We start from the raw sequence: 11,699 nt of genomic DNA on the forward strand, positions 1-11,699 counted from the left end.
AGATTCACTCCTGGAAATGTAAATTTGACATTGTGTCAGATGCACTACATTATGACAGGTACTACAATATGCCAAATATAATTTGACACTGTAAAATCTATGTACTTATCATCATAAACTAAGCAGAGAAGAAAAGTTACATAATAATTTCAGTAGACACAAAAAGTATATCTTATAAGCTTTAATTCATCACACACACACACAAAACGTTTGTAAAGTAGCAATAGTGGGATCTCCTAATCCAAACAGGAGTGTATTTTAAAAATGTAAGGCAAGTATTGAACTGAACAGCAAAGCTGGCCCTTTCCTCTGACTACAATGCGCATCTTTGCTTGACATTGTTCTCCAATTACAATGAGCATCTTTACTTGACATTGTTCTGAGTGTTCTTTGTAGTGTGATAAACCAATAAAATGAAAAATGTGAAATAATGTTAAGGGAAGAAATAAAACTATTATTGACATGTATGCTAAAGAATCCACGGGTAACTTGACAAGTTTAAAGAAATAAGTCTAGCAAGGCTGATTCACACAAGATCAATATGCAAAAATCAATTTTATTTCCATAGGTTCACAAACATTTAAAAAAAATTAATGGCTAATTTTCATCTTATGTGCACTGATGTTTTGGCTGCATGTATGTTGTGTAAAGATGCCAGATCCCCTGGGGCTGGCCTTACAAACACTTGTAAGCAGCTAGGAACTGAACCCAGGTCCTGTGAAAGAGCAGCCAGTGCTCTTAACCACTGAGCCATCTCTCTAGCTCCTCATAAATGTTTTTAGAACAACAATGTATCACTTATAAACAGCATTTCAAATGCAACTGAAATATGAGGGACAAGCATTTCACATAGAATGCTAAACACTGTACCAAGAGAAATGTTAAGAGACATAAAAAGAACATGCATTTTGTACAGATGTCAGCTCTCCCAAATCACTCCATTACTCAGTATAATCTCAATTAAAAAGCAAAAAGTGCTGAAAAAACTGTATCTAGAACAGCAAAGCACAACTTGGAAAAAGAGAGTCATGACTTAACCGTACTTGTACAGGGTTTGTTTATTCTAAAGTCAGGGTAAATAAGCCTGTGAGATATTGGCTCAAAAACAGACAAAAACAATAGAATTCAACATATCCAGAAACAGAGCCTTGTGTGTGCCCGCACTTGATTTATGACAAAGGTGGCACTTAGATTGAAGGGAAAAGATGGCTCCGGCCAGTGACACATGAAGCTGGACAACCTCCCGAGTTACCCAGCTGACACCTGAGTCAGGACAATATATTACTATTGGGCCACTTAAAAAAATATTTATTTTATGTATATGAGTACACTATAGCTGTCTTCAGACACATCAGAAGAGCACGTCGGATCCTATTACAGATGATTGTGAGCCACTATGTGGTTGCTGGGAATTCAGCTCAGGACCTCTGGAAGAGCAGTCAGTGCTCTTAACTGCTGAGCCATGTCTCCAGCTCCCCTCAAGGAGGCTCAAGCCACTTTTTTAGGTAGCTTGTTATTCAAAAGTAACAAAAACTAATATACTGAGACTGGAGAGATGGCTCAGAGGGTAAGAGCACTGACTGCTCCTCCGAAAGTCCCGAGTTCGGATCCCAGCAAGCACATGGTGGCTCACAACCACCTGTGATGAGATCTGACACCCTCTTCTGGTGAGGCTGAAGACAGCTACAGGGAATTACACCAGAGAGAGCAAGGGGAGGGAGCGTGGCCGGAGTGAGCGGAGTTCAATTCCCAGCAGCCACACACATGATAGCTCACGGCCATCTGTACAGCTACAGTGTACTCATACACATAAAATAAATAAAGTAAATCTTTAAAAAGAAAAAAACTCAATATACCTGGAAGTGTATTTAAGCCATATGTAACTTAAGACAGCATTGGCGCTGGGTCCAGGGTGATGTAGACAAAGAGCAGGTGAATTATTAAGACAGGATTTAGAAGGTGAATTGTGTTATAAACTGTGAAAAGTTGAGTGAAGTTGTTGCCCGTGTTACTATGACTGACACTCATGTCACAGTGAACATATAGAAATGACACATGTGACACAGTGAACATATAACATGACCAGAGAGGCTCCAAGCAGAATATAGACACTGCTGACTGATTAACTTTAGTTACATATAATAAAGTCCAGAAAGACAGCCAGCACCAACATGAAAGATCTGCTTAATTTGAGAGTGGGCTATCCAGTACAGTTTCTAGCAGGCAATAGTCTCAAGTAAGAGTCTTTGGACAAAAATCAAACAGAGGGTATGGCCATGAGATTCCTTGAAAAGCTCTTTCAAAGATTTAGGGTAATAGTGGGTAGACCTCATTTAGCAAGTAAAAAAAAATTCTTTTTAACAATTTCTTTTTATTTACGTGTATGTGTGTATATCTATATATATATATATATCCATCTACTGTGTGTGTGCAAGTACACACAGACACCAAGGAGCACCTCTGTGTATCAGGATTACACAGAGGAGGCTAGAACTTACAACATTGTGGAAAATAAAATGATTATTGTTTCAGGCCGCTGACATTTGGGGTGGCTTGTTACCCAGCACAGACTGAGAGAGCCAGCTGTAGGTGGGCTTCAGGAAGTCGGACACCACTGGTGGAAATGTATTGTTTGGCATCACTTACTGAAGTTAAAGAAATACATACATATAATTGCCCTATCAGAAAAAGTACTAGGGGGCTGGTGAGATGGCTCAGCGGGTAAGAGCACCGACTGCTCTTCAGAAGGTCATGAGTTCAAATCCCAGCAACCACATGGTGGCTCACAACCACCCGTAATGAGTTCTGACGCCCTCTTCTGGTGCGTCTGAAGACAGCTACAGTGTACTTACATATAATAAATAAATAAATCTAAAAAAAAAAAAATTAAGAAAAAGTACTAGAATGAATTAAAACATCAAAAAGACTTATTTACGGAAACACTGAATTGCCCTGAGTGGGAACCATCCAAGCATCTATCAACATATCGTATATCCATGAGCAGAGTACGGTATATTATGAGATGAAGGACACACACAGCAGTGGGTGAATCACACACATACCCTAATGACAGACAGGAGAAGCTAGGAACAGAATAACACTGTTTGGCCACAGGGGTGTTAAGATCGAGAGAGTTTCCACTGGAGAAGGAAAGAGAGAGTAATATTTGGGGGAGGGCATTACAGGTGATTCTAGAAGCTGAGATTGATCTAGAAATAGGAATCCAGGTGAGTTCACTTCATAATACACGGAGTCCTGTGGTTATATTTTTCTTTAGTTCTCCATTTTGAATGCGAAGTGTGTAAAGTGATATAGTTACAATAACATCAAGACCCATTAAGTACTATGAAAAAACATGGGCACAAATATCATGAAAAAGACTGTAACACTTTATTGAAAAATATTTAAAGTCCTAAGTCATCTAAAATGCTAAGTAAATGGAGAGGTGCGCCTCCTTTGGGATTACAGGGCTCAGCGGACTGAACAATTCGTTCCTTCAAGCGGATCTCATAACCCTAACACACCCTCAGGCAACATTAAGAACACTGGTGAATCTAGAAGCAGTGGCACATCCTTCCCAGTGTAACAGGCCCCAGATCTGAGCACAGGTGACTCCATGATGGAAGACCCATTCAGTCTGTAAAACTCAACCTGGAGGCAGGCAGCCTGCCAAAAATGAAGACAAAGGCCTAATCCACTACACTCCATAGTTATGGGAATGTCCCTAAATGTACTAACCTTGCCTTTTGGCTTCTATATTTCTGCTTCTGGCTAATGGTTTTGTCTCCGTTTTTTTTTTTTTATTTTGGGGAGAGGACTATCTGTTTTTTGGTTGTTCGGTTGGTTGGTTTTTTGACACAGAGTTTTCTCTGTGTACCCCAGGAACTCACTCTTTAAACCAGGCTGGCCTTGAACTGACAGAAATCCACCTGCCTGTCTCCCCAGCACTGGAATTAAAGGCATGCAACACATCACTGATGACCATTGACTAACTGTTTTTGTTAACTGACTGAAGTATATCAATCCAGGGCATGTTTTTGTGTGTGTGTGTGTGTGTGTGTGTGTGTGTGTGTGTGTGTGTGTGCGCGCGCGCGCGCTCTTAAAAGCTACATGCAGTGATCACAAACACCCAGTGTAGTTGCTGGCTTGCTAAGGCTTTTTATTGGTTTAAATCAAGATCTAAGCAGTCTACCCCCAGGAATACCAGCACTCAGGAGGCTGAGGCAGGAAGATCTCTGAGAAGCTGGTCAAACTAGCTACATAGCAAGACTCTGTCTTTTGAGATCTTTTTCATTTGAAGCCAATCTGAATGCAATTAAATGCACAAATATGCTAATTTTTATTACCCAATTTTAATCACCTAAAACACACATTGTAAACATCTAAATATCTATTCTCTCCACATGTCAGTGGCCATTCATCATGGTTTGGGATATAGGGAAACATATTCCCCTTCAATTGCAAATCAGTAGGTCTTTTGTTCTAGTTAACTTTAGCAAAATTCATACAAGAGTAATTAACAATGATCTTCACTTGTTAACTCACAAGAAAATACCTTCAAAACTGCATTTTGTTGAAGTATCTGTACTAAAATGTAAAAAAAAAACCACTGAACTACACAAATGTTGAAAAGTTAATAATTTCTTAATTTTTATTCCTAGTATTACTCTCCCAATTTACAGGGCAACATACCTGATGCAATAAAAGAAAGAAAAAAAAAAGCTACAACAGAGGAAAAAAAATCCTCAGAGACGCTCAACTAATTGACACCGCGTTGCATTAATCAATATCTGCACCCTTTGCAAACTGTCTGTGAGAGTCCTGAGAAGGGGTTCCTGTTTAAGTTGTGGTGATGCTTCTAAGCCCGATCACGTTCCTTCTGTGACAGATTTTTAGTTTTTCTATGGACTGTTTTTAGTAACCTGAAGCCTTCCTGACACTCCTCACTCTCCCCTGTTAAGAATCATGGCCCCTTGAGGCTGTTTTTTAAAACCTGCTCAAGGGGAGGTCCCAAGGCCTGACACTACTCCTGAGCACCCACAAAAAGGGACCTGTCATGACTGCCCTCTGAAAGACCCAACAAGCAGCTGAAAGAATCAGATGCAGATATTTACACCCAACCAATAAACAGATGCAGCTGACCCCTGTTGTTGAATTAGAGAAGGCTGAAAGAAGCTGAGAAGGGCGACCCTGTAGGAGGATCAGCAGTCTCAATTAACCTGGACCCCCGAGACCTCTCAAACATTGGACCATCAAACAGACAGCATACACCAGCTGCTATGAGGCCCCCAACACACATACAGCAGAGGACTATCGGGTCTGTGTTCATTCAGAGATGATGCACCTAACCGTAAAGAGACTGGAGGCCCCAGGGAGTTTAGAGGTCAGGGGGTGGGGGTGGGGACATCCACGTGGAGACAGGGGTTTGGGAGGAGGTATGGAGTGTGGAACAGTCAGAGAGTGGATGACGGAGAATAAAATATGGAGTGTAAAAAATAAATTAAAAAAAAAATCTTGAAAAAAAAAAAAACCCTGCTATCATATCCACCATGGCCAACCATATCCATAGCTGCTAGCATAGATGAGAGCCATTTCAGAGCTGTGAGCTGGCTCATCCAGAAAGCCATACCTAACAACCTGAGTTTTGTCTCAGGAACTCTTTGCTGGAACACACATGTATTCTCTGTCTCTGTCACTCTCTCTCTCTCTCTCTCTCTCTCTCTCTCTCTCCCTCTCTCTCTCTCTCTCTCTCTCTATCTCTCTCTCTCTCTCATACACATACACACACACACCAAATAAATGAAACAAAATCCACACCAGCAGCTCTAGTTGCCTTATGTCCATTACTAGAGAAAGTAAAACACAAGGTAAATGTCCACACGTGGATGATACTCTAGCCGACTAGCAGCCCCTTGAGTGCTATCAACTCCAAGTGGGCAAGCAGCTGAAGAAACACCTGGGGTCAGAAGACTCCCAAAGTCAAGCATTAGCTGATGGACTGCCTCCTTGCTACCCAAGACAACGAGAAAGGCACATTTAAAAGATGGTATTTCAAAGACATGGACAGTCTTAGTGGTCTTGGAAAGGCTACAGGATAGCATAACACAGTGAACACCGCATTTGAAGACATGCAGCCATGCAAGGCAGTAGTATGTCTTGACAAACAGCTTAATAATGTGTTGTTCAGATTAGAAACCTCATGGCAAAGTGGAAAATTAAATATCTCCTTCTGAATCATTAAATCAAAGCAAAGCCCTAGTGTAAGAAGATATCTGACTGGTGTTATGTAAAATCACCCCAAGGGACTGCCTAAGAGATTTGTACTTAATAAGTTTCTCAAAATTGTTGTTAGGCTCTGTGCTGAGGGATTACTGAGTTACATAATGAGCCAAGCATTACAGAATAGCTGCTGTCTCTGTTGCTGGGCTTAAATACATATCTCTCTCTCTCTCTCTCTCTCTCTCTCTCTCTGGTGTTCAAGTTTACACAAAATTATTGTTAGTATCTTAATTATTAGTTTGAGGCTGGGAACATAGCTTAGTTGGTAGAGTGTTTGCCAGCTATACACAAAATCAGTACGATAGAATCATGTGCTGTAGTATATGCCTGTATAATTCCACTACTTGGGGATGTAGAAGAGGGTGTTGAGAAGTTCACAGTCACTCTCCACTTCATAGTGAGTTCAAGGCCATCCTGGTATACAAGAGACCCAGTCTCAAAATTACAATACAGTGTCAGTTTTCCTAAGTAGCTTTTCAACCAAGGAGAGACAACAGATTTGCAGTCACTATTCTTTTAAATGCATAATTTCTTTCCCCTTTTGGAGTGTGCAACTCACTCCGTAACTCAGGTTAGCCTTGAACTTATAGTTCTCCTACTTCTGCCTCCCAAATAATTTGTTTTCTTGTTCCAGCATTTTGTAATTGTCCAAAGAGTGGTTCTATATTAGCAGGTGTTTCCTCAGAAGCAGGATCTGTGATTAAATATAATTAGAACACTGATCAGAGTCAATGTTTCTTGCGATGTACAGTGCTGTGGGAGCTTTGGCATGCTGGTGAGTCTGTTAGAAGAAATAACACATAGCATCTTTCTTATCACTGTGACATAGTGCTCACCGAATGTGTGTTATCTGATGTGATTATAATAGTGTTTGCTTAATTCTAGAAAATTGTTCCCCAATCAGTGGCTTACTGACTATCTCATGGTGTCTGTGAGTTAGGAGTACAGCTTAACCAGGCCTCCAGCTCAGGGCCTCTCATGGCAAGTGTTAGCTGGAAATTAGTCATGCAAAGCTGGATTGAGGAGAGTCCCTTCCAAGCTCAGGCCAGCGGTGCTGAGCCAGCTCTGAGCCCTGTTTGATGCCGGTAAGGCAATCTAGCAAGTTAATCAAAATGGCGAAAGGAGGTCATTGAAAGCCTGGTTCATTTGCTCAGTCAGAGACTCGGAATCTAATCGGGACAACTTCAGGGCCAACTTTGAAACCTTCAAAACTGTGGGTCCAAATAAATCCTTCTCTTTATATATTATCTTGGATATGTGCTACAGTGACAGAAAGTTGATTACCATAGCCTATGCACTAAATCCAGGCAGACAGTGTCAGGAGCAGACCAGATAGTAAGAGCCCTGTTGGGAGCCAGTGGAAGTCTTGTAGAAAGATGGCTCCCATTCTGGTGAGCAGAATGAAGTGTTGCACTCAGCAAGTGTGTGAGTAGAAAGAAAGGAAGGGCTTTTGGGTTTGTCTTGTTTCCTTTTTCTCTTTTGAATAACCATACCTGGATTAATAGATGAACTGGCTGGGCACCAACCAGTCTAGAGAGAGTTGGAATAAACCAGAAGCATTAGTAACTGTTTCCCTGAGTGGTTTGTTTTGTAGGTGGTGAAATGAGGAGCAGGAGGTCCTGCTCTGTTCCTGCAGAGGGTGCGTTTAGAATATCATAAACAAAATGTGTTTGCTGAGGGCAGAGAGATGGCTCAGCTTTTCTGTTTGCAACTCTTGGGGAGTTTAGATCCCAGCACCCACACTAGGAACTTCACAGTCACTTCTAACTTCAACTCTCTTCTGGGCTCTGGACATCCCAGTGTTCATATACACAGACAGACAGACAGACAGACAGACACACATATATATGATAATCACTGGGGCTGAGGATGTAGTTCAGTAGGTAAAGTGTTTGGCCAGCATGCGTGAAACCCTGATTTCATCCATTAGAACCACCGTATAAACTGATAAATTGGTGTGGTGTCATATACATGTAACCCCAGTTCTGGGAGGTGTAGGCAAGTGGGTCCGAAGTTAAAACCAACACAGTGAATTAGAGACTAGGCTGAGCTATTCACACACACACACACACACACACACACATACACACACACAAACACAATGTGCGCGCACGCACACGCACATACACACATACACAGAGAGACAGAGAGAAAGACAGAGAGACAGAGAGACAGAGACAGAGACAAATTAAGGAAAAATGTTACTTGTGCTGGTATTTTAAATGCTAATTATGTTTACTGATTTAAAGCTACAAAATCAAAGCAAAAGGTAACTGCACTAACATTTTTTTTTAATTTCTTTACTCCTATTTTTCTCCTCCTAAAATTAGTGTTTTTAGAACACAATTTCTGAGGCCCCTTAACAACACCAACATTAAGTTTCTGAAGCTAGCATGCCACAGGCAGGACGTACACACCACTGCTTGAACTGAGTGAACTTGAATACAGACTGTGCCAGGAAACTGTTCTGATACTTCGAGCAATGTTTATTAATAAGCACAACGCCAGTACTTCTCAAAAGACAAACATTTAGCAATGTGTCGTAATTATTCACCTTAGTCATAAAATCTTAGAACCACAGACTAGTTACTGTAGAGTCTTAGTCTCTTCTTTATTGGCCATACAACCCCTTCCCACATCTTTGGACTCCAGAGTAGCAAATTGAGTGAGAAGAGACAGGGGGTGGGCGGGGGAGTTGGTAGGAGCCAATCTGTTGTCCTGTGAAATATTAGTGTTTTCCAAAGTGCTGGAGCACTGGAGGAGGGAAGTTTCCATCACCCAACTCAAACCTGACCCTGACAGACGTTTCCAAGACCACGATGTGATGCTCAAGGTTTTTTCAGAAGCCCCAAGGAAAAGACATCTCCAAGAAGGGAAGAACTTTACCTCCCGGAGAGGCCAAGGGCTGAGCACGTTGGCCGGGCGGCAGTCTCCTCTTGGCACTGCGCAGGAAATGAAGGCAGTTCTCCAGATCACAGCCTGGGGAGGTAGGTGGGGCACCCGCGCCCCTATCTCCATAGGGAAGACAACACACGCCACCACCACGCCTCACAGGTCCGGCGTTCCTTGCTCAGTGCTGCGCTCCAGTGGCCAACCTCAGTCTTTGCTTTAGGAGGCTCATAAGCAACTGCCCTCCCACCCCACCCCACCTGTTGTCACCTTCGCTCAGTTTTCTCAAGTTCTAGCTGGATTTCTTTTGCTGTCGGTCCAAGGCAGTTGCTGCTGGATCTCAAGGGTCTTGCAAGCCGCTCGGAAGAGGTGACAAATGCAGAGCTGTTGGCTGCCAAATTCTACTTAGCTTTACATAAGACATCAATTTTTAAGTCCGGAGATGGGAAGGGTAACGTTTCTTACCCTTTCTCATGTTCATATTTAGCAAATCCTCAAAACACTTTAATCAGTTTTTTTTTTTTAACAGCATTATTTATACAGGAGTTAGAAAGATACAACATCATGCCGGGCGGTGGTGGCGTACGCCTTTAATCCCACCACTTGGGAGGCAGAGGCAGGTGGATTTCTGAGTTCGAAGCCAGCCTGGTCTACAGAGTGAGTTCCAGGACAGCCAGGGCTATACAGAGAATCCTGTCTCGAAACAAAACAAAACAAAACAAAAAGACACAACATCAATATGTTTCTAATTGCTTTGGTCAAAATGTCTGGACATTTTTGAAGCCGCCCTCTTCCCACTTCATTTGTATTTAACATGGAAAGATTTCACAATACTTCGACTATTGGAAAGTTAAAAATCCTATGAATAGTGAGGCTATACAAGATCCAAGGATGAAGTGTGAACGGAGACACAACTAAGTTAAAATGACTTGCTCTCGCAGTAGGTTTTAGGAGACCATCTGTAACTCAATTAAATACAATGATTTTGCAACATCTATATTACAAGAGTGGCTATCTTACCTTAGTTAGAATGGCTATCCCCAGGCCTATAAATGCTGAGGAGAATATGGAGGAAGGGGAATGGTTATCCACTGTTAGTGGGAATATAAATTGGTGCAGCCACTATGGAAATTCATATGGAGGTATCTCCAGAGGCTAAAATTAGAACTATCGGATGACCCAGTTGTACCTTCTGAGCACATACCCAAAGGATTCTACAGTCTACCACAGAGATTCCCTCTACTCTCTGACACACACGATGGCAGTTTATGTAGATGCTAGGAAAAGGAAATCCTGATTATTTTCTGGCAAATGGATGGAATTGAAGAAAAGTATACTGAGGTAACCCAGACCCAGAGCACAAATGACTCTTTCATGCTCTTTCATGTATAGATCCTAGCTTCACAGTTTTAGATTTGAGGTCAGGAAACTAGAAACAGCCATATAGGGGCTGGGGAGGGGGTCTTAAGGGGCTGAAAACAGAGCAAATGTGATATGGAAGTAGGGAGGGGGCAGGGGTGTTGTTAGAGTATGGTTAAGCAGGAATGAGTGTTGTAATGTATGGGAGGAGTCAAGCACAACCAAGAATGTATGAAAAGGCCTTATGCTTTGTAAGCTTACTTTAAGATACTTTTAAGCCAGGCGGTGGTGGCGCACGCCTTTAGTCCCAGCACTTGGGAGGCAGAGGCACACAGATTTTTGAGTTCGAGGCCAGCCTGGTCTACAGAGTGAGTTCCAGGACAACCAGGGCTATACAGAGAAACCCTGTCTTGAAAAACCAAAATAAGTAAAAATAAAATAAAAAAATAATTAGTTTTAAAAGGAGTTCGAATAGGAGTAGACAACGTTTTCCCAGAATTCAGAGTTTTTACATGAAAATTCTCAGTGTTATGTATGAGATACCTCCCTATGAGTTACTGGTCAGAAAGGACCCAGGGGGACCCCAAATAACTCCTTATCATTGTTTTTGGTTGCTCACCACAGCTAAAAGGTAGGACCCTATTGATGAACACATAGAAAAGTCAGATTTGAATGGACCTGGAAATTTTATCCCTGAAGTCTAGCTTTCACAGTGCTAGAGAAAAGTTTACCGAAGTTTACAGACTTACGCAGTGGTGAGTCCTATGTACTATGATACTACCCTGGCAGGCAAGGTGTGCCCACCGGTGCAATAACTTTACAACTGTTACAGGGTAAGCAACGGCTTTTCAGATTGGATCTGAGGCCTGCTCCAAAGCAAGGAAGTCATGTCCGGTACTATAAACATGGTTAAAAGCCCGATGTTGCAGAAGGGGAGTACCTCTTATTGTCAATTACCTTCTAAATATGTCTATGTACATGGGTCCTGCTCTTAACCCTGGTCAGAGAAGCTTCAGTGTGTAGCAATCTCATAACCGATTAAAGTGTTGAGAATAAGTGACTGTCGAGGACTCAGCCTAAATAAGCCATTTATATCAACTGCCCTGAGGCTCAGGAACCATCTAAGAAAAAGAAGCAGGAAGAATGTAAAAGGCACTATTGACTATTGGTAG

The sequence above is a fragment of the Mastomys coucha genome, unplaced genomic scaffold, assembly GCF_008632895.1.
Source record: "Mastomys coucha isolate ucsf_1 unplaced genomic scaffold, UCSF_Mcou_1 pScaffold2, whole genome shotgun sequence".
In the NCBI taxonomy this organism is placed as follows: domain Eukaryota; kingdom Metazoa; phylum Chordata; class Mammalia; order Rodentia; family Muridae; genus Mastomys; species Mastomys coucha.